This window comes from Dromiciops gliroides, chromosome 1 (genome assembly GCF_019393635.1).
Source record: "Dromiciops gliroides isolate mDroGli1 chromosome 1, mDroGli1.pri, whole genome shotgun sequence".
In the NCBI taxonomy this organism is placed as follows: Eukaryota; Metazoa; Chordata; class Mammalia; order Microbiotheria; family Microbiotheriidae; genus Dromiciops; species Dromiciops gliroides.
This window is the reverse complement of record NC_057861.1, coordinates 281,016,317-281,039,448: the sequence shown is the minus strand read 5'-3', so window position 1 is coordinate 281,039,448 and position 23,132 is coordinate 281,016,317. Positions and strand designations below refer to the sequence as shown.

Genomic DNA, 23,132 nt, shown 5'->3' with positions numbered 1-23,132 from the left:
GAGGGATCAGCAGGGAATTAGTCAGAAATAAATAAAGCAGCAGGGGAATTATTAAACCCAGAGGGACTTTATACTTCTATTATTTATCATCATATCACCCAGGGTGCCCTAAAAGATTGTGTGTTAGATTGGTCAAACCTAAAAGATGGATAACTACCAGATCTGAGAGGTGAGAAATTTTTGGGAAAAGTGATATATGAAACTAACTGGGTTCCCTGTGGTAGGGAGAGAGGAAGAGGAGCAGGTCTCCCTAAAACTTCCCATGAGTTTCCTGGACCAAAGTAAGGTAAAGCATATTGATGCCGGATCACATTAATGGTTTGGAGATGTAAACAATTGTGTTCTATGAATGTATTATTCAATTCAGTTCCTAAATTAGAACAAAAAAATTCTTGCCTCTCTGTCAAGAGGAACTGATATGTAAAGGATAAGGCTCAAAGGAGAGAAGTTCCATGCAACATAAAATTATTAAATAAAGGGGAGAGGAGCATTCAATGAAGGATAACTTTTTTTTTTGGTGGGGCAATGAGGGTTAAGTGACTTGCCCAGGCTCATACAGCTAATAAGTGTCAAGTATCTGAGGCTGGATTTGAACTCAGGTCCTCCTGAATCCAGGGCCAGTGCTTCATCCACTGTACCACCTAGCTGCCCCCAAAGGATAAATTTCTAAGGTAAAAAGTCAATACTATTATCAATACTCTCATCTTTAAAGCCTCTAATACTGTATTACAAAGTAAAGCATGTGTTACAGAGTACAGATTTCCCATGGAGTAGATAATATGACCTTCAATAAGTCTTTCCCCATCCTATTCCATGAGTCATCCTGAATGGTCTGAATCATTGATATCTATATTTCTTTCTTTTCCACAGGAAACCTACTGTTATTTCATACCTTTTTTGGCAGATGATTTCATATACACAAAAAAGATTCAGACATCCAACTGGTGTTACTCATTATGTTTGAGAAGATAGGAAAACTTTAAGAAAAAAGAAAAAATGAGTTCCATTGCTTCAATAAGTTGACTTAACCATCATGTTTTGTTTTTTTTTAGTGAGGTAATTGGGGTTAAGTGACTTGCCCAGGGTCACACAGCTAGTGAGTGTTAAGTGTCTGAGGCTGGATTTGAACTCAGTTACTCCTGACTCCAGGGCTGGTGCTCTATCCACTGTGCCACCTAGCTGCCCCCAACCATCATGTTTTGAAGTGCCAACTATTTGCCAGGAATTGTTCTAGACACAAAGATGAAAAATGGAGTGATCTCATAAGGACTTAGAGTCTAAAAGCATATTGTTGTACAAATAAGCATGTCAAATAGTAGACTTTGACAAGAACAGAAGAGAGATATGGAAAATGTGAGGAAGAATAATCAGTTTCAACTGGTGTGATCAGGGAGAGTTTCATGAAGGAGGTATAGACTGAGCCAGACCTTGAAATGAAAAGAATGTCAATAATTGACAATGAAGGAGAGAGTCTATTGCAAGCATGGAGAATAGTATATACATGTATGGAAGGATGTATCAGGGGATAAGGGGATGTATTTGAAAGTACTAGTTGTCGAGTTTGCCCTGGAAATCTAGAGTGCAATATCAGGGAAATAGTATGAAATAAGGATGGAAAGAATAGGTTGAAGCCAGATTGCATAGGGTCTTAAATGCCAGGCTAAGGAGTTCTACAGGCAAAAGGGAGCCATTGATGTATTCAAGCTGTTATCGTTCTTAAGAGCTTTAATTTTGAACGATCTCTCACATCTCATTCCTTTTTTTCTTTTTAGTGAGGCAATTGGGGTTAAGTGACTTGCCCAGGGTCACACAGCTAGTAAGAGTTAAGTGTCTGAGGCTGGATTTGAACTCAGGTACTCCTGACTCAAGGCCGGTTGCTCTATCCACTGCACTATCTAGCTGCCCCCACATCTCATTCCTTTTGAGAGAAAATATAATGAGAATATATTTTCAGCTGAAATTTTTATTTAATTTCTTCTACCTTCATTCCTTTGTTCATGATGTTCCCCTATGCCTATAATACCTTTCTCCTGTCCTCTGCTGCTATGAAATCCTGCCCATCTTTTTAAAAGCCCAACTAAAATGTCACTTCCTGCATGAAGCCTTTCCCAATCTCTTCCATTAATAGCAACCACAGACCTTATATCACATTTTATTTTATCTATCTTACATATACTTATCATGTATCATGTATTGCACTGATGTGTGACTGCTATAAAATAGAGGAACACCTCACGGTCAATGGAGAAGCATACACTGAGTGTGAGCAGGCTGCAATATCTAAAAAAGAGGAACTACACAGAAGTGACATAAGGGACAACATCAGAGAAATAAATTCCAGGAAACAAAGGCCAAGCTGGTCTCAGAGGAGAGTGAGGCAGAACCAGAAGACAGCTTTTGTGCTCTATCTGTATCTGTGCAACACAATGAGAACTTGAGGAATGTCACCTGGCACATTGGATAGCACCTTTGTGGCTGATTTATGGGAGGAGGTGAACAAGAGTAATAAAATATGGGCAGGTAGAGATGAGTTGCAATATGCATTACTGGAGGGAAAACCCACATTGGCAAGCTTCAGATCTACATAGGTATGTTGTACCTTTCTTTTTGCTTCAACATACATTTAATTATATTTTAAAAACAGGAGCGGCAACTAGGTGGCACAGTGGATAGAGCACTGGCCCTGGATTCAGGAGGACCTGAGTTCAAATCCAGCCTCAGACACTTAACACTTACTAGCTGTGTGATCCCTGGGCCAAGTCACTTAACCCCAATTGCCTCACCAAAAAAAAACCCAAACAAACAAACAAATAAAAAACAGGAAAGTGTCCAAAGTATTCATTCCCTCTGATGAGACAGTGAGACAACTATATCAGTTAGGATTGCCACTTATTGCAACCCTGGTACAACCTTCTTGTATTTTACAGGTCTTTTGACCTGGTCACATGGAATTATTTCAAGAATTTTAATTACCAAATGTATAGCAAGTTAATTTTTTTTGGTTTTTTGTCACTTAAAATTAAATGTTGTGTGTGTTGTGTGTGTGTGTGTGTGTGTGTGTACTTCAAATTGCTAATACGACTAAATTCAAAGCTGTGTTTGCTGAGTCATCATCTTGAACATTAAGATATGTGTCATGTGCCCACTATTTCACTTAAGGTTTTCCAATGAAGACAGAGACTACATCTGTGCTTGTTTTCTCTCCCAGGGTCTAGTGCAGTGCTTTAAAATAGCAATAAATGTTTACTGAATGAGTTTGGTACAGCTCCCATCAAGAAGCTACTTAAACAGGCATAATTGTTGAATTTCACTAACTTGTTTACATCTTGATGTGGGCACAAACTCCATGGTATCTTGGAATAACCCCTAAGCCAGAGTCAGGTCAACAAGCCTTTTATTAAGCACTTAGTATACATGACAGGCACTATAAGCATTGTCAGGAAACAGCCTCCTAAAATCCTTCTAAATATGTCCAAGGTCCAATTCTTTTATGAGTCTTTTGTGCTATGAAAATGAAATGTTTGATTTCATGAGGTTTAGAAAATAGAACTGGATGAAAAAACAAACCCAAACAACAAATCTGAAATTTGGCCCAGATTCACTGAACTTCTTTCTTGAAGTTCATGAACTTCATGGAGCATTCTAAGCCACTTTCCCAAGAAACATTGGACAGCACATGACTCTGAATGAAAATCAAAGCAAAATGTCAAGGTGGTGAAAGGCTGCAATTTGAAACCAGGAGGAACTTAGTAGTCTCGATTGCATTCTTTTTGGTTAGGTGCAACTTAAAACCTGAACCTTGAAGCAAGACTCACTGGGTGAAACCTCACATGAAGTGGAACCATATAATTCCTATGAGTGTTCTTGCAACCTGTATCATCACACTAACATAGACCTAAGGCTTCCTTCAGGTCCCCCAACATTTCTATCCAATGTTATTTATGTTTAAATAGTGAGTGACACAAAGGATTGTTGGGCAAAACTCGGGAACTGAAATGCTAAAGTTTATAGTCTTCATTTTTGGGGGAATAGTGTTGATTTATTTTGTGACACGACAGGTGAACAAGATAAGTTGACTTGATGTCTTGGCATGGAGTGCCCTTTGAATATATCAGAGCTTCCCTAATAAATGATGTCATTATAAGGAGGTAGTTTTCTCACTAACTCTGCCCAAGTCCCTTCATCATATGCTACCATGCATGGAGAGTTCTTGAGGGCTATGCAAATGAGAGGAATTCTTGCGTGTCTACCAAATCCAAAGTGGTCACAGGATATAGACTGAGAGCTGGAAGGGACCTTGGCAATCATCTGGTCAAGACCCTCATTTTAGAGCGAAAAGAATCTGAGGCTTACAGAGAATATTTGACTTGCCCATCATTACACAGCTAATAGATGTCAGAGGTAGAGTTTGAACTCAGGTCTTCCTGATTCCAAGTCCAATACTCTCTTGGCTGTACTAGTTTTAGTATGGGTCCAGGGATAGGTTGTAAATCAGTCATCTGAGGCACAATTGAGATAAGTTTGGAAAGATTCAATACCAGAATATTGAACAATAGATTTTATACACACCACACACACAAACATTTATTAGAGCAATTCATGAACCTTTTGTCATAATCATATCTAACATTTACATGGTACTTTGAAATTTGCAAAGGCCTCTACAAATAACTCATTTTATCCTCACAACTACTCTGGGAGGGAGGTACTACTAGTATACTCATTTTACAGATAAAGAAACTGAGAGATAGAGGTTAAGTGACTTATTCAGGGTCACACGATAATGAGGATGACGATGCAGAAACTCCATATACCAAGAGTTATGCTAAAATGTTCATCATTTTTCTAATACATAAAACTTAACATGACTTGTAGGTAAACCTTGATAAACATGGAGAAATGCAGCTACCCTTTCTTCTGGAGCATAATCCATTCAAATGTCATAGGGTCGATTATTTGCTATTTAGACTACTTAAGTCTTTGGTTCTTCTCTCTTCTTGCCTAACTTTTAGCCATTTCATTGGACATCAGCATCTCACCAGAGGGGAGAAAGAGAAAGGAAAAGAATGGATGTCTGAATTTCCATGAATTTGGTTGTTTATTAGCATTTAGGTGAAAGGTCCAATAAGAAGGAAACATGAAATTATTGAGTCAAGTCAAGTCTAAGGATTATCTGTGGATTTCAATTATCCACGGCAGCCTTGGCTCTCATTGTCATGTTTATTGCATAGTTGGATGTGTTTCATTTTTTTACCTGTGTACCTTTGGCTACATAAACTCCAGGCATGTTATAGAGCATTTACTTATTTTCTCAGTATCATGAAAAGATCTATATAATGGCAAATGTAACCGTTTGACTATCTTGGCTAACCATTTAGCAGATTAGCAAATGATGAAGAAAGCCACTTAACCTCATTTTCCCTGACTCACATCCTCCCCCACCCCCTACACAGACACACAGAAACCAGGAAGAATACCTTACCCCCTTCTCACCCTCCTTGCTTAATAATTAGCTTCACTTAATACCCAGGGTACACAGCATGTCCAGGTGGCTTTGGGGTTTAATTAATCACCAGATAAATATTTGATTTGGGTACCTTTGAAGATTTTCTGCAACTATTTTGTCTTGATGAACTTGTATGTCATTGACCAAATTCAGCTGTCCAGAAGAAGGTAGGTGGCCTATAGTACCTACAAAGGAGAAAAGAAGAAATGTCATTAGTTGCTCTCTGTCATCTTATTTTCCCATCTTATGGGTTTTGCCCTTTTGTAACTTCAAAGAGGAATGCCATTAAGAACTCTATACCCCCAATTTGATTTACACTGAAGATTTTTTTTATATCTACTTAAAAAGTCTTTGAAGCATTGTGGGTGAGTCAATCCTCTTATTTTCCATTTTGACCCTCACCTGACTGCATTCCTCCTCTTAGCCCCTTAAAAAAAAGCCAAGAAAACAGAGATTCTACTAACACAAAAGACAACCTAACTAATCTAGGTAGGTAAGGGAATAAAAAATCTTATCAAAGCCAGATTAACATCATCTTATTATTCTCAAGGATTGAACTGGCATTGATCAAGAAATATTTGGGGGGAGGCTTTGAAAATATTTCTAATCTGTGAGGCCTATTTTTAAGAAGAAATATTTCAAAGGAGAATTTCAAGTTTATCACAAAATGCTCTAAATAGTACAACTTTTGTTAAATAAAAGAGAAGATAATGGCAACTAGTGTTTAAAACTGAACCAGCTGCTGGACTATCTGGATATGTTGAGGAAAGACAAAAATTACTTTTGATGAATTAAGTATGGAATTAAGAAATCTTGTTGCTATGAAAATTACAGAACAGCTTGAGAGCTATCTTGTACACACAATACACTGTTAAATCAAGGTCTTGTAGACACAGCCCAATTTTCAGAAGTTCTTTAGGAAAGTTAATTCCCTTTCTCTATTCCCATCTAAACATGGGGATGAAACATGTAGTCCTCCTCTCAGTAGAAATTTGGGACTATAGGTGCAGAATATTCTATGTGTTTGTGTTGATGAATTCAATACAATTATCTTCTTTTCAAGGGAGGGTTCAGTGTTTAGGGAAGTGCCATTTTAAGAAATATCAATTAAAAATAAAACAAAAACCTCACCTACAGCTTTCTACATGGGACACCTGCAAATAGTTTTACATAATCATCAAAGGGACAAAGAGAAAACTCATCAACACAAAAGCTAGGTTTTCTAGTTAACCAAGGGACCTTAGATCATAGATTTAGATCTGGAAGGTACCTGGGAGGCCATTGGGTCCAACTCCCTTGTTTTACTGATGAAGTTACTAGGGATGTGAAAGGCTAAATGAATTACCAAGGGCCACAGAGCTGGTAAGTTTCTGAAGCAGGTTTTGAACTGAGGTCTTCCTATTTCCAAGTCCCAAACCCTATCCACTCCAGCTACCCAGTTAGTTACCTCTAGAATGGCTCTGAGATGATTGTGGTCATGCAAGTTAAACTGAGGCAGATCCATGGAACTCACTCTAGTCAAGAATATTTCCTCAGATCTGAATTAATGACACCAAGTGTCAAAGTGCAAAGAATACAGGATTTGGAGGCAGAAGACCTGTGTTTGAGTCTGGACAAGTCCACAAAACTCTCTAAGCCCCAATTTCCTTATCAATCATTTAAACAGGAACTTATTAAGTGCTTACTATCTGCCAAGCACTGTATCAAGGGTCAGAGATACAAAAGTCATGAGTGAAATTGTTCCTTGATCTCAAACAGCAATAAGCAATATAACATTTGTACTATCTACCTCGACGGATTGTTCATATGATTATAGGGATCATAGATTTGGGGATGAAAGGGAACCTAAAGAAAATCAGGCCCAACACCTCCATTTTACTGAAGAAACTGAGGCCAACAGAAACAAAATGACTTGTTCAAGGCCAGAGAAGTAATACATTTCAGAATTGGCTTTTAAACCCAGGTCACCTGACTCCAAATCCAGTGGTATTTCCTTATACCATGCTGATCTCTAATCAAACAAGAGAATATGTGAAAAGTGCTTTATAAAGTGCTACATCGATATACATGTTTTTCCTTCTTCCACTAAAATCCTCCTCTGGTTCCTCATCCCAGTGTGGAGGTGATCCTGGGCTATTGAAGGCTATCCTCTGGAGGAACATAAAATCTGGAAGGTTCTACCAAGCTGGAAAGGCTTCAAGTACAGGCCTGGTGCCTGATTCTTTGTTTGTTGTCTGAAGTCCAAGCTAGCAAAGTTTGGAGAGTCTCATTACTGGGTTGGCTGCAGAATGGCAAACGTTTTGGCCATGGTAATTTGCAAATACCAGGTTGCAAAGGGTTGGTGCAGAGAGTATCTATACTAGTGAAATCATTGAAACTTTAAATATAAATTTAAAATTTAAATACCACAGTGGCAGCTAGGTAGCACAGTGGATAAAGCACTGGCCCTGGATTCAAGAGGACCTGAGTTCAAATTTGACCTCAGACACTTGACACTTACTAGCTGTGTGACCCTGGGCAAGTCACTTAACCCCAATTGCCTCACCAAAAAAAAAAAAAGAGGAAAAAAAATTAAATACCATCACCACCACCACCATCACCACTACAGAAATGACAGTTCCCTAACTGACCTCTGTGACTCATGTCTGTCTCATCAACCCAACCTCTACTATTCTGCCATGCTGATCTTTATTAAGCTTTACGTTCATCATGTGACTAATGGCCTCTAAAACCTTCAATGGCTTTCATTTTCTTCTTATGTAAAGACCAGTCTCATTTTCCTGACTTTCCAAACCCTTTGTAACCCTTATCTTCAAATGCATCGCCAATTGCTCTCCAACACCAGCCCCTCTGCTAGTCAGACATCTCATTATCTCATTAATATACCTAACCTGTTGTGGCTTCTGTGCCTTTCTTTATACGTGGTCTTCCCCTCACTTGTAATGCTCTTCCTCTTGTTGTCACCTTATCTAAACGCTCCTCATCCTTCAAAGATCAGTTGAAATCCCATCTCTTTCAGGAGGTCTTCCCTAACAACTCAGTCTTGTTTAATCTTCTCACTTGAAATCACATAACATTTTAAGGTTCAAATACACCATTAGAACTTTCAAATCTGCATAGACTTGTATAGTTTGCTCTTATCTGATGCCCTTAGTTATCCCTTTCTGAACAGTTTGTAAGCTTATTTTTGTAATCTATGGTTCTTGTATATCTACATCTTTCTGCCCCTGACCAGTGACTACAGTTGTATTTACTACAGAGTAGGCATTCTCTCAAGTCTTTCTGGTGGATTGATGCAGCATCAATGGAAAGTGTGGCTTTGTTGTAAGTCATTTCTTTAATCCTTAAAACTTTTTTCTCAGGCTGGCTGGGAGGTTATATTAACTTTAAAAATGGATCCAAGGGGGCAGCTAGGTGGTGCAGTGGATTAAAGCACTGGACCTGGATTCAGGAGGACCTGAGTTCAAATCTGGCCTCAGACACTTGACACTTACTAGCTGTGTGATCCTGGGCAAGTCACTTAACTCTCATTGCTCTCCCCCCCCCAAAAAAAATGGATCCAAGGATTCAGTTTCATCTTGGATCTCCAGGACTCTCTCCACAACAGACCTTTGGTTCTGACATACACAGAGGAAGAAAATATTACTTCCCTGAATATTTGCTTCCAAGCTTTTCAGGTTATACCTCCAAGTTTTTAAATATATTAACTATTTATCATAAAAGTTAAGTATTTGAATCTATTAAATATATTAAAACTGTGGTTAAAAATGAAATCTGGCTAAGAATCTGAAGTGAGCAATACCATTAACAACCTTTTCAACTGTATGCAATCCCTAGATTGGATCAAAATGACTTCAAGGAAGCAATGAGGGTAGTATGGTATATTATTTAGGAATGGACTTTGATTCAGGAAGACCTGGGTTAAAATCCTACTTCAAACAATAACTATCTGTGGAACCATTCTGAGCCTCAACTTCCTCATCTGTAAAAAGAGAATATTAGTAGCACCTCCCTTACAGAGTTGTTTTAAGGATCAAATGAAATCATATATGTAAAGAGGTTTTCAATTCTTAAAGTATAAAATGTATAATGATGATGATGGTGATGATAATAATAGTAATAATAATAATAATAATAATAGGGGCAGCTAGGTGGTTCAGTGGATAAAGCACTGGCCCTGGATTCAGGAGGACCTGAGTTCAAATCCGGCCTCAGACACTTGAGACTTACTAGCTGTGTGACCCTGAGCAAGTCACTTAACTCTCATTGCCCCACCAAAAAAAAAACCCAAAAATAATAATAATAATAATAACTGACACTATACATTCTTGACACTAATATGAGATAATGATGATTATAAAGAAAGTTTCCAACATACATGCAGCATGCCAGATGCTACAGAGATCACCAAGTACAACAAAGGAAGAATAGCAGTGGAGATGCTCAATAATTCATCAGAGATAATACCTATGAGTTCAGCAGTAATATTTGTAGCTTCACAAGTCAATGCAAAAAAATGCACAGAAGTTGAGTAATAAAAGGATAACAACCTAAGGATTCAAATTTAGCCTTCTAGATATCACTGATACTTGGTACAGTGACTAATGGCAAATGAAGAAATCTTATTCACAATGAATAGATTTGATAAGCTGGGTAGTACAGCAGTATTATATATCATGTATTTTTAGTCTTAGGGAAAAAATCTGTTTAAATGAAGAGAATTGGTATGAGGATCAAATAATGGAGATACCAAAAGTATATTGTGGTAGGATGATGAATAGAACTGGTAAAAAATTACTAGAGGGGCAGCTAGGTGGTGCAGTGGATAAAGCACTGCCCCTGGAGTCAGGAGGACCTGAGTTCAAATCCAACCTCAGACACTTAACACTTACTAGCTGTGTGACCCTGGGCAAGTCACTTAACCCCAATTGCCTCACTAAAAAAAAACAAAAACAACAACAACAACAAAAATTACTAGAAAGGTAAATGTGGTCCCTATTTTAAGACAGGAAAAGAAAGTAGACTTGTCAAAACTTAGTCTGATTAGCAGGATTCAAATTCCTTAACAATCCTATTATATATCATTAGAATGATGGCTTATGAGTACTTAGAAAGAGGTATACAGATCACTGATGGGCCTTGAGAACAAGTCATGTCATAATCTTTTTCTTTTTTGATAAGGTTGCCAAACTCAAAGATGGAGAATACCATATATGTGTTAGCAATGCCTAGGAACCACACAATACAAACATACATTTTATATACCTATATAAATATCTATACACATGTGTATATATAGACACATATCTACACACATGCATATCCATCTACATGTGCACATATATGGAATTCCCCCACGTTTGAATCTGACAACCTCGTGAAAAAAGAGGAAGATTCTAACATCACTTGTTTTTAATGATGCACAAGTTCATCAATAATCATACATAATATACATGTGTGCATGCATATGCTTGCATTGTGTGTGTGTGTGTGTGTGTGTGTGTAAATAGAATGGGTGACAATACAATTAGGTATGTAAAAACAGTTGCGATGATTTTTCCCAGACAGTGGTGGTTTATGGATTGATGTCAACCTGGAAAGAAGTACATGGTGGAGTGCCAGAGGACTCTGTCCATGGTGCTGTTTTTTTCAACATTTTAATCAATAACATAAGAACACTTGTATGAAATGCTTATTAAATTTTTAGAACACACAAAATTGGAAATGACATCTAACATGTTGAATGACAAAATTGGCATCCAAAAAAGATTATTGCAGGCTGAAGTCAATCATATAAAATTTGATAGAGATAAATTTAGTCCTATACTTGGATTAAAAAAATGGACCATTCAAGTACAAATCTATATAATAGCTCATGTAAAAAAAATCTGAGCGTTTTCATGGGCTACAAACTAACTCAATGTGATTTAGAAGTGTGTCATGGCAACAGAAAACAAAAGCAACAAAACTAAATGCAAAGTTAGGTTGCATTTAGAATTTTATTATCCAGAGACAGGTCTTGGTAGTACTGTTGAAAACTGGCCTGGTCAGATTACATCACATTTGGAGTGTTGTGTTCAGCTCTGGACACCAAATTTTAGGAAAAGCATTATCAAACTAGAAAACCTGGAGGAGAACAGCCAAGATAGAAAGAGCATTTTTAAAAATGCCTTATAAAGATTGGATGAAGAAATTGAGGCTCTTTAGCATGAAGAAGGGAAGTCATTGGGAAGGAGCATGATAGCTGTCTTTGAGTATCTGAAGAGCTAGCTCATGGGAAAAGGATTAGAATTGTTTTGCTTGGCTTCACAGAGCAGCCTGGAAACAATAGATAGAAATTGCAAGTAGTCAGTTACACCTCCATATATGGCAGAATTTCCTCAAAATCAGAGCTGTTGCAAAGTAGAATATCCTGCCATGTTATATAATAAAAACAGTACCTAGTATTTATATAGTATTATGCTCTAAGGGTTACAAACCGCTTTATAAAAGTTGTCACATTTGATTCTCATACCAACTTTGTTAGGTAGGCATTGTTATTATCTCCATTTAAAAAATAAGTTTAAGTGACTTGCTCAGGGTCACTCAACAAATAAGTCGAGATTAGAATTCAAGTGTCTCTGACTATAAGTGCAACCATTTATCTAGTTAGTTTGTCCTTCATTGGTAGAGGTCTTTAAGGAGAGGCTAGATAACCATTTGTCAGGAATATTTTAAGGAGACCCTTATCCAGTCTCAGGTTGGAGAAGATGGCTTCAAAATGGGCATGTCAACCCTGTCATTACATTATATAATAGGACTAGAATTTAAGAATACCTCCAAGGACCAGCATGCATCAAGTAGTGCACTGCATTATTTTTACCCATAGGACAAAGAAAATAAAGATAGAATAAAACATTTTATTTCAAAATAAAATTACGATTAAAATGTTATATCATTTGATACATGTGGTCCATCTAGTGTTAAATGCTACGATCTGACAAATTCAGGAGAAGCATTTAGAAGCCAGAATTGGAAAGTTTGGCTCTATCTCATCTTATCTTTAGATCACTAAGTTATCACAGTTAGCACCTGATCCTTATCAATTGATGGTTTAGATCAGTTTAAGTGACTTCATTTACCTCTTTTGGTTTCCTGAGTTGTTTATAAATTGAGGTGCATTTCCTGGGTCTCAAACTATATGAACTTACTAGAAATTCTTGGGAAACATTATTAAAATTATAGCTCTTGGTGGAAAACACTAACATCATTCATCAATACAGAGAGACTGAAACAGTAACAGGTATTTTTAAACAGGGTTTGGGAAGCAATTTTGTATACAGGATTCATGTACACATTTAGACAGACCTGTGTATAGTAAATATTTGTTTTACCATCTTACATACTTATTCTTTAACTGTGTCCTAAGACTGGTCTTGGCCCTGTTATTGAAGCTTGCTTCATTCTCCCTTTTCCTCCCCATGGAAAATTCAAATCAATTCAGAAACTGTTTTCCCTTTGGGAGTTGTTGGAAGGTCCAAAATGTCCTCATTAGGGAAGCTGCCCTGAACTACACAAGTCATACTATTGTGAGTGATGAATGCATGTGGGACCATTACTTCACACACAATGACATGAGAGCCGAAAACATGTGAACAGGAAGCCAAACCCAAGAGAAAATTGGAGTGTTTCCAGCTTTCCAGGGAACATAGAAATTGAGCACAAAGAAACTATCCTCAGGTATCTGGGGGATCATAGTTGTGACACTGCCATTTCTGACCCAGAGAATGAGTAAACCCAGTGGCTCGGACAGCACCTTGCTGTGACCCATCATCATGACGTTGCATTAAAGGAGTGACTATCTTATAGATAGGCAGGATTTTAAAGAACTCTGCGAGAAGCTCATATAAAGAATGGGGGGGCACTGCATGTGGAAGTTCAGCATGTTTTATACATAATCATTAACAGTAAACATCCTCCAACACATTTTACTCCTCATTTAATAATGAAATATACACACACACATGTGACTATGCAAAGGAGCTATGATCACTATTAGGTGCTCCAATAATACAATCTATCTGTGACTTATCTAATAGTTAAGGACTAGACAGCTGCCTGACTTGCTCAGCTAATAAGTTTCAGGGGTGAGACTTCAGCCACGGTCTTCTGACCACAAGCCAAGTATGGTATGCTGCCTCTAAACAATTACACAAAGTTGTTTTTAAAAAAATTCTAATAAATGGCCCACTCTTTCTGGCTTAAAGAAATTACTCATATCTGAATGCCTGAAGTCAGAAGATTTTTCCTATGCTGGGCACTTACGTTTATTCAGTTACGAAGTTCAAAATTGAATTTATGTTCTCTATAGCATTGTGTGAAAAGAATCTCGGAAAAAAGAAAAGAATCTCAGTATAAATGAAATTAACATTTACTGCTTTTTCAAATGCCAATGAGGGGCACATGAGATTGCCAGTCATGAAGTCAATCATTGAAAACCAAAAGCTCCCTAGATCTTACTCAACTCCTGCCTTTCTGATGAGTGATAAATATTTTTTTTATATTGAGAGAATATGGCATGGTTCTATGGTGGTTACTTCCTAAAACTACTTCTCTGTCTCTCTCTGTCTCTCTCTGTCTCTCTCTGTCTGTGTCTCTCTCTGTCTCTCTCTCTCACTCTCTTTGGTGAGGCAATTGGGGTTAAGTGACTTGCCTAGGGTCATACCTAGTAATTGCTAAGTGTCTTAGGCCTGATTTGAACTCAGGTCCTCCTGAATCCAGGGCCGGTGCTCTATCCAATGTGCCACCTAGCTGCCCCCTAAAACTACTTCTCAATGATTAGATTATGGATTACCTGGCAGAAAGAAATGTCACAGGGCTTCATGACATCTTGGGTTAAATGTCCTTTGACAAGAAGGTAAATAGCATGTGCTGTTAAATTTTCAATCAAAGCATAATTCTGAAAACCAGAAAATGTGATGGAGACATTAGAGAAAATTAATGGTGAGCCTGGAAAGTGTAAAAAAGGGTACCAGAAAACTAGAGTCATCTCATAACAAGCCCTCAAGGATTTTAAAAGTTATGACTTTCTGCCTTCAACACAAATTAAATACCATTGAAAATGCAAAGAATTTTGTTTCCAATACTGGGCTGGCAATAGACAGGGATTGGAGTGGTGATGGGAAGTAGATGTGCAACCTCAATTGACTGCTATGATATTTTCTGGGCAAGAAATTATCTGTCTTTATGCTTTCATTTCTAAGCTGGATTTCCTGTTCTGGTGATGATAATTATTCCTAACCAATTCCTCTTCACTTTATGGAGCCCTAAGTTTCTCAAAAGAGTAAATTCAAATACCACTTCCAGTGTCTTCCTCTCCAAACTACCCTGTATTCATTGAATGAATATTTTGTATATGGTCATCCCTTCCACACCCTGACTTTTCCCACTGTGGTTTTGATATATCACTGGTCAGTATTAGAAATTAAATGGTATTTTTGGGGGACTTTTGAGGGAGCATAACATGCAAAGGCCAGTAGACAACACAGAGCCCGTGACCAAATACTTAACCCAAATTTTACAATAAGGTACTGAAAACACTCCATAAAAGAAAAAGAAAAAAAAAATCACACTTCTGTGGCACAGAAGGAGGACCAAAATTTTTTCCAGCTTGGGGGACTGGGGGCATGAAGGGATGCCTTTAACCCATGAGGTGTTAGAGGGATAATGGTAACTTATAGACATATACATGTCACCCATCCCTTTTAGAATTTAAGTCCTAGAAGGCAGTGGAAGTGGATGTTTTGTTTTTGTCTCCTCAGTACTTAGCAGTCACTTACATGATTATTTGATTATGAATAAGTGATGGAATTGGCCATGATATTACTAGTCTGATCTCCTTATTGCTGGTCCTCTAGTCCCTAGCTTCTTAAACTGTGGGTTGTGACCCCACATGGGGTTGTATAACTGAATGTGGGTGTCGCAAAAATTTGGCAACACTAAAAGGTTATGTATAGCTATTTTATATTCCTATGTACTCAGGATCATGTAAAATTTCTTGGGTGAAAGAGTCTCAAGTGGGAAAAGTTTAAGAAGCCCTGCACTAGTTTCATTCAGGAGGAATAGGAGTAGTTTCTTTTTTTGTGGGGCAATGAGGGTTAAGTGACTTGCCCAGGATCACACAGCTAGTAAATGTCAAGTGTCTGAGGCTGGATTTGAACTCAGGCCTCCTGAATCCAGGGCTGGTACTTTATCCACTGTACCACCTAGCTGCCCCATGCCCCAGTAGTTTCAAAAATTAATTAGAACTCTTTCTTATTTAACCTGTAAAAGTGAAAACTCACTCTATCAGAAGGTGTACTTAACCTTTGACAAGGCTGCTCTCTCTGCTAAATGTGAATCTTCATAAAGATAATGGGGACAATCCAATCAGCAGCACTGATACATACAAGACTCTTAGAGTCCAGTAATCCCAGGATAAAAGTGCTACTGGACTGTCGTTCCTTGTGGTCAATTTCAATGGCCATTATTCTACTCAAAATTCTAGTAAAATCATTTGGCAGCACAAAGAAATAGCTTTCCCTCCCTCACACTTCTTTCCATTTTGACTATCTATTTCATATTTCAAACACTGGTGAATACCAGTATTTGACTACAAGGACCTAATATTAAATCTGAGGAGAACAAACAGAAAACTGAAATCTCAAACCATTAAAACCCAGCAATTTTTTAAAACAATTTTTAATATTATGTATACATCCCCAAAACCAGATAATGAGTAAACCTTTTTTTTTGTCTCATTGAAAGTTGAATGTTAGCCAGGCCAATGAGTCTAATGTTAAGATTATGTCTAACGTTGGCTTCAACCACATTAGGTAAAGTTTGAACTTCACCTGGAACATAAATTTCTCATCTAGGTGCAAAGAAACTGCAAACCCAGTCATACAGAATCACAAAACACATTGAAAATGGACAGTAATCTCATTGCTCCATTGCATTCACAAATTTGATGATGCCTCTCTACTCAATCCAACATATTCATATATACTATCAGGTTTATTATTACTGATTTTTATCATATAAGCTTATCTCTAGAAGCTTAGCTATGAGGTGATTAATTTTTGTCTAATGTTGTTATTTGTACTTCATTCTTGAAGAGGACCATGATATTGGGGTGATGTCATGACTTGCAGTGAATTGGATTTAAGTGATGGAGGGCCAGGCAGGGTCAACAACCTCACAGCCATCTGGTTCTGGATGGCAAGATATATATCAGGACAACTGGAGATGGCCCTGGATGTTTAAGGCAATTGAGGTTAAATGACTTGCCCAGGATCACACAGCTAGTAAGTGTCTGAGCTGAGATTTGAAGTCAGGTCCTCCCAACTTCAGGGCCACTGCTCTATTCACTGCACCATCTAGCTGCCCCTTTTGTCTAATGAAGCAACATGTGAAAACAATCTGGTGAGGCACATGTTACTTTTTTTCTAATTTGGAGGTTAGAATGTTGTCTCATATTTTCCAGGCTTCTTTTGTTTTCATTACTTTGGTTTACTTTCATTAGGGTCATTATTTATGCTAGAGGAGTATACATCCAGATTGATGAATAGATTATGAAATCCTGAGGTATGTAACTATATAGAACACTTTGCTACTTCCAAACATTCATGATTTTATTGATAAAAGTGATTCCTGAAAAAGCAGAGATTACACCATCCTACACACACACACACACACACACACACACACACACACACACACACACACACACCTGTGGCCAAGCTTCGAGACATGAGCAAACAGCTCATGTTTGGATCTCTGATGACAGACATATGGTCTCAGAACCCAAATTTGTAAAACAGTCAGATGTTCTAGAGTTTAGTCCCTGTAGTTAAAACCTTAGAGAACCCAGGACTATTTTTCATGGCAAGATGAGGAATTAAGTAGGGCTTTCATCGAAAATGCATATAAATGAACAAATCTAAATAAATGTAGAAATAGACTTTCCTTTCTTGATCATCACTAACTAGATAATCACCAGTAGGCTAGCCACTTAATGAATGCTTTGGCCACTGCAACCCATGCAACAAAGTAAACCAAATTTTCCTCAACCCTGTGCAGATCCCTTTCTGATTCTGCAATAATGGCGGCAAAATGGTTGGAAAAGGGCAGAATCAGAACAAGTCTCATTCTGTATATTGAGACCATCACCTCTTAGAAAGGAGGCATACAACAATAAGAGATACAATACCACATACTCTGTTGGTTCTTTAGTTAGCTTCACAAGCTCTTCAGAAATTGCATTTCATTTAGTGTTATTCTGCTGTTTCCAAAAATTACCTTTTGTTGAGAGGCTAGAACTTCAAGTAATATGTCATATAGAAGAGTACTAATTTTATATTAATTTCACATTCTCTGAAAAAAAAAATAGCACAGTGGTAATGACTCTTTGGATTTTTGCCAGTGCTTAAAAAGTTAGCATTCTATTTCTTCCCTCCTAAGGCTGTCAAAAATGTAATAGAAATTCACATTTCCACTATGTAGTCTTGCTCCACTTACAAGTCAGTGCAAGCTTCATGCACATACTGAGAGATGGGATATAATCCAGTGTGAAAAGCAACTTTCAACAGCTGTTTACTTGTTGCAATGATAAGCAGTGAAGTTAGAGATACTGAAGATCAATGTTTGATACTTTTTGCTTAACAAATCAGGCTTAAAATTGCAAGGAAGGGGGAGAAGAGGGTGAGAGATAAACAGACAGAGGCAGATACACAGAGACAAAGGGGAAGAGAGACAAAGAGGGACAGAGAGACATATACACATCCTGGGATGGTGTGAAAGTGACTAGTTCTATGGCATTTGGGAAGAGGGATGCTAGATGATTAAGTGAATTGGCTACAGGAAAAATTTTTTCCTTCCTATTTTTGTTAGGAAAGATCAAGTTGGGTGGAGAACTTTGGGCAGGAAAGTATTTTTTCATCACCCAAGAATTTAAAGGAGGGAAAAATAACCCCAATAATTTTTAAATTATAAAATGTGCAAGGCAGTCAAAGAACCATTTAGAAAGCCCCCCTACACCCCCTCAAAACTAAAGCCAGAGACTCATACTTACTTACAAAGGTTGCCCTCCAAATCTTCTCTAGGAAAAATGTCCTGAGATCCAGAAGTTTGCAGAGTACCAAAGATAGGGTGGCAACAGGCTTTTCTTCCCAGGACTCATTGTTTCTTATCTCTTTTGACCTCTGAACAGGAGGCTACCAGGAGCCAGGAAACCCTCAATTCTGCAGCTGACCTTTCCCCTGGCCTCTGCCAAATCACTTAACCTCTCAGCCTCAGTTTTGCTATCTGTGGAGGGGGTGAGGGGGGAGGGCTACCATCCACCACGGGGCCACAGGATCCAGGAGCTTTATTAGTGAAGGTTTTGTCAAGTGCTCGCAAGATGAGAGGGTTACATAAGCGCCGGGGTATTATTATCATCATACACCCCCATACAACCAGGGCTGCCAGACAAACAAAAGAACAGTTCCAAGAAGAGGAGGAGCAGAAACAGGAGTTACACTGAGGGTGAATTTAGGGACACTGCTTAAACAGACTGCATGAGGGAAAAGAGCAATTCAATCTGTGCAGGCAAAGCTCTCTAAACAAACAGGGAGCTGCAGCTGGCAGGGGCCGAGAGGGTGAAGAAAGCCACAGGCTCTCATTGTGAGGCCAAGCGTTTCCCCGCTCCGTGTGGGCAGAGCACAGTAGCTGCCTGTGGCGGGATGGAGTAGACGACGAGGATGCGGCATTTGGGGGCCGCGGAGGTGCCAGGGACCAAGTGCTTAGTAAATACAGTTGTTCCTTAGACCAGGCGCTGCTCCTGGTTTTCTGCTTCCCGACTCCTCATTCCCCTCTTCTTGGTCGCCAATGAGTTTCTGCATCATGGCACTACCCTGTCCCTTTTAAAGACCCAGCTAGGATGGCAAGGGGGAGCTTTATACTGCTGTGAGGAGTACAGGAAATGGGAGAGAGTATTGGAAAGGACTCTGGCTCAAATGAGTTGGAAACGGTTCTAGCTCTACTACTTGTCAGCTGTGTGAGACAGGGGATAGGGGCCGGCCTTGTGATTTCCTTAGTATAGGGAACTCCTTAGGAGGAAACCCTCTCCAAGAATGCAGGTCAGTACCTGCTCACCAACTCAGAGCTTTGCTTAGAGCACCCTGAGGTTAAATGACTTGTCTGGGGTCTCGTGGCCTGAGTGTCAGAGATAAGGACTTGAACCCTCATGATCCACCATATAACACTTTGTCTTTAGTTTTGCAACCTTGGATAAATCACTTTATTTCATCGGAGCATCATTTCCCTTTTTTGTAAAAAGGAGTGTAATGACCCCAGTAGCCTCCCCTCCCTGCTGCCCTAAGAAATTTCAGGGAAAAAAATTTTAAAATAAAAAAAAAAAAAGAAATTTCAGGGAAGCTAAAAAAAACCTCACACTAGTAGGAGTAGGACCAGCCCAAAGCCCCTCTCCCACCATTGAGATATTTGAATATCAAATAGGGCACAATTCCTCAGACGTCTTTCCTCTTTCTTCACTAGTTTGAATTAGCACCGCTTCCCAGGTCCAGATTCCTTGTTCCCTTCCCCCAATACCCAGTCCAGTTAGAGGGACAGCTGGGTGGTGCAGTGGATAGAATTCTGGCCCTGAAGTTGGGAGGACCTGACTTCAAAGCTCATCTCAGACACTTACTAGCTGTGTGATCCAGGGCAAGTCATTTAATCTCAATTGTTTTAAACATCTGTGATCATCATCATTTGTCCTGATACAAACACACACACACACACACACACACACACACATATGTCTAGCCAATGGACCCAAATGGCTCTGGAGGAGAGTGAGATTGGTGACCTTGCACAGCCCTCCCTCACTTAAGTCCAATTCAGTGCAAGTCATGACATCACTTGATGTCATGGTCCTCTTTGAGAATGAAGGACAAATAACAACAGTCCTGCTAGATCTGGACAAGAAATTTTCCCCAAACCCATCAGATTTTGCTGCTTTTGGGAAGTGCCATATTCTCTCTGAGGCCCTTGTTGGGTGCACCCAATTTCACCTGAGGCCCTAGAAGTCTAAATGTCTTTCCACCGTCTTCCCTGACTGCCTTTCTTATTTCGAGCATGCTGTTTCAATACAGTTAACTTGCTTTACTGTCTTGTGCGCTCCTCCTTTCCAAGAACTGGACTGTTGGTATCTTTTAACTTTTTAAAGCATGCATTAAGACAAGGAGTAATAAGATCTTCACTACCTACCCCATTGGTTTGTTGTTAGAATTAATGAGATAAAGTATATACAGTTCTTTGTTACCCCAAAGTTTATATAAACTTTAACTATTATCATTATCCTCATCATCAACAACAACAACAAAGATAGTTATGGGGGCACAGGTGGTGCAGTGGATAGAACACTGGCCCTGGAGTGAGGAGGACCTGAGTTCAAATCCAGCCTCAGACACTTGACACTTACTAGCTGTGTGACCCTGGGCAAGTCACTTAACCCCAATTGCCTCACCACCCCCCCCACACAAAAAAATAAAAAAAGAAAATACATGAATAATTGGGGTGTAGAAACTTTTAAATTCTCAGTGTTGGAACTCTCATAGATGAAACTTATCTATGACTCAGGAGATAAAACCTGGGGAACTTCTTTAGGCAGGAAGAGGTTGAGCAGCTTTCCAAGGGTCACTTTGCTACTAAGTGTCAGAGGTAGGATTCAAACCTGAGACTTTTTCACTTGAAGCTGAGCACGCTGCTACCTTATGCACCCCTTCTCATTGGAATTACATGGTTTAAAACTTGTATGTATTTTTCAATATTTGTTATTCATATTTTTAAATATGTTATTCCCCCAAAATAGAATGTAAGCTCCTTGAAGTCAGGGACTATTTTGTTTTTGTCTTTGTACTCCCATCCATCTGGCACAGGGCCTGATCTAGTACTATAAAAACTTGTTTAATGAATGAGTCTACTCAAAAGTACTTCCTGGGGGGCAGCTAGATGGCGCAGTGGTTAAAGCACTGGCCCTGGATTCAGGAGTACCTGAGTTCAAATCCGACCTCAGATACTTGACACTTACTAGCTGTTTGACCCTGGGCAAGTCACTTAACCCCCATTGCTCCGCAAAAAAAAAGAAAAAAAAAGTACTTCATATGAAGCTTGCCTCTCCTATTTGGGTTAGCCTACATATAGTGGTTTATGAAAGGCCACATGGATGGGAAAAGCATTATTTTAGGCATAGGAAAGGTATAATCTAAAGTGTCTCTGGTTTCTCCTTACGTACCTATGATAATACTTTGCCACAATAGAAAAATGGAGTACAAGATGATGAAGGAACCTGACAAAAAATATGGAAAAATCAATTCCCACTACGTATCAAAATATTTACAAATGCAGGCTTGGTGTGAAGTGGCCCTATTATATCAATTCACACTATTCAAAAGATATAATTATATGTAAAATGTTGTAGTTGGATTCAGCCCAGTGGAAATGTGGTGCAAAGTAAAATAATGAGACATTCTTTGTACTAATCATGACCTAGCTATAGAAATTACAAAGCAAATATACGATGTCCATGGTAATTGATGTACTTTAGTTTCAAGCTGTCTGGGATTTTCCTTCTGTGCTTAATATTTCATATATAATTTCCACCTGGAGATCTTTTGGAAGAGGAGAGGTATATTACTGGCATATCTTCACTTCACTGGGATGGCTCCAGTGCAGTCCTGCTTGGAGACCAAAAGATAAGCACAATTACCCATTGAGGTTTCTTCCAGTCCTATCATGTAAACCTCTACTAATTGTATTCATTTGATGGTGCCCAGGGTAAAGTGAATATGCAAAGATTTCTCCTTCCTAGACAAGAAACCACTGCATAATAAACATTTTTTCCAATATGAAGCCTGTTTAGCCCCCTTTAAAATTATCCTTTACAGAAATAAAACTTGAGATGTCAAATTTTTTCCTCTTCATGAAATTTACTATGGGAAGGTCATGCATATTTGCACGGGGCTTTAGTTTCTAAATGAATTTTCTACAAAGTACACAGAATGTGGAACGTCATTTAATCATTTCCAAAAGTTTGATAATTTTCATTTCCACACAATGCTTTCATCTTCATTTAATTTATTGAGAAACTGAGTCACAGAACTCGAAGAGTCCTGATTGGAAGATATGTTAGCCTGCTTTAATAGCTACTAGACCCTCAGAGAGTGGATGGAGTGGACACTGGACTTAAGAGTCTGGGGGAACAAGTTTGAATGTGACTTAGCTGTGCATCCAAGAAAAAGTCATTTGACCTCTCTGAGCTTCAGTTTACATCTTTTTAAAATTAAGAATAATAGGGCAGCTAGGTAGCACAGTGGATAAAGCACCAGCCCTGGATTCAGGAGGACCTGAGTTCAAATCTGACCTCAGACACTTGACACTAGCTGAGTGACCCTGGGCAAATCACTTAACCCTCATTGCCCCGCAAAAAAAACAAACAACATTAAGCATAATACCTACAGTATTTACCTCATATGATTGTCGGGAGACTCTAATTTAATAAACCATATAGAATGCTTAGTAACTCTTTTTCCAAGGGGCCTGGGGGGAACTGGACCTTCAATTTCAT

The 23,132-nt window shown here is 38.7% G+C and overlaps 1 protein-coding gene across 1 annotated transcript in view; it reads right to left on the bottom strand.

Moving 5' to 3' along the window:
* SULF1 (sulfatase 1) overlaps nt 1–23,132 on the bottom strand; it is a 221,401-nt gene that overhangs the window by 169,602 nt on the left and 28,667 nt on the right. Inside the window, 1 exon segment of the mRNA XM_043979491.1 lies at nt 5,598–5,691. The gene's annotated coding sequence lies outside the window, so the exon portion shown is untranslated.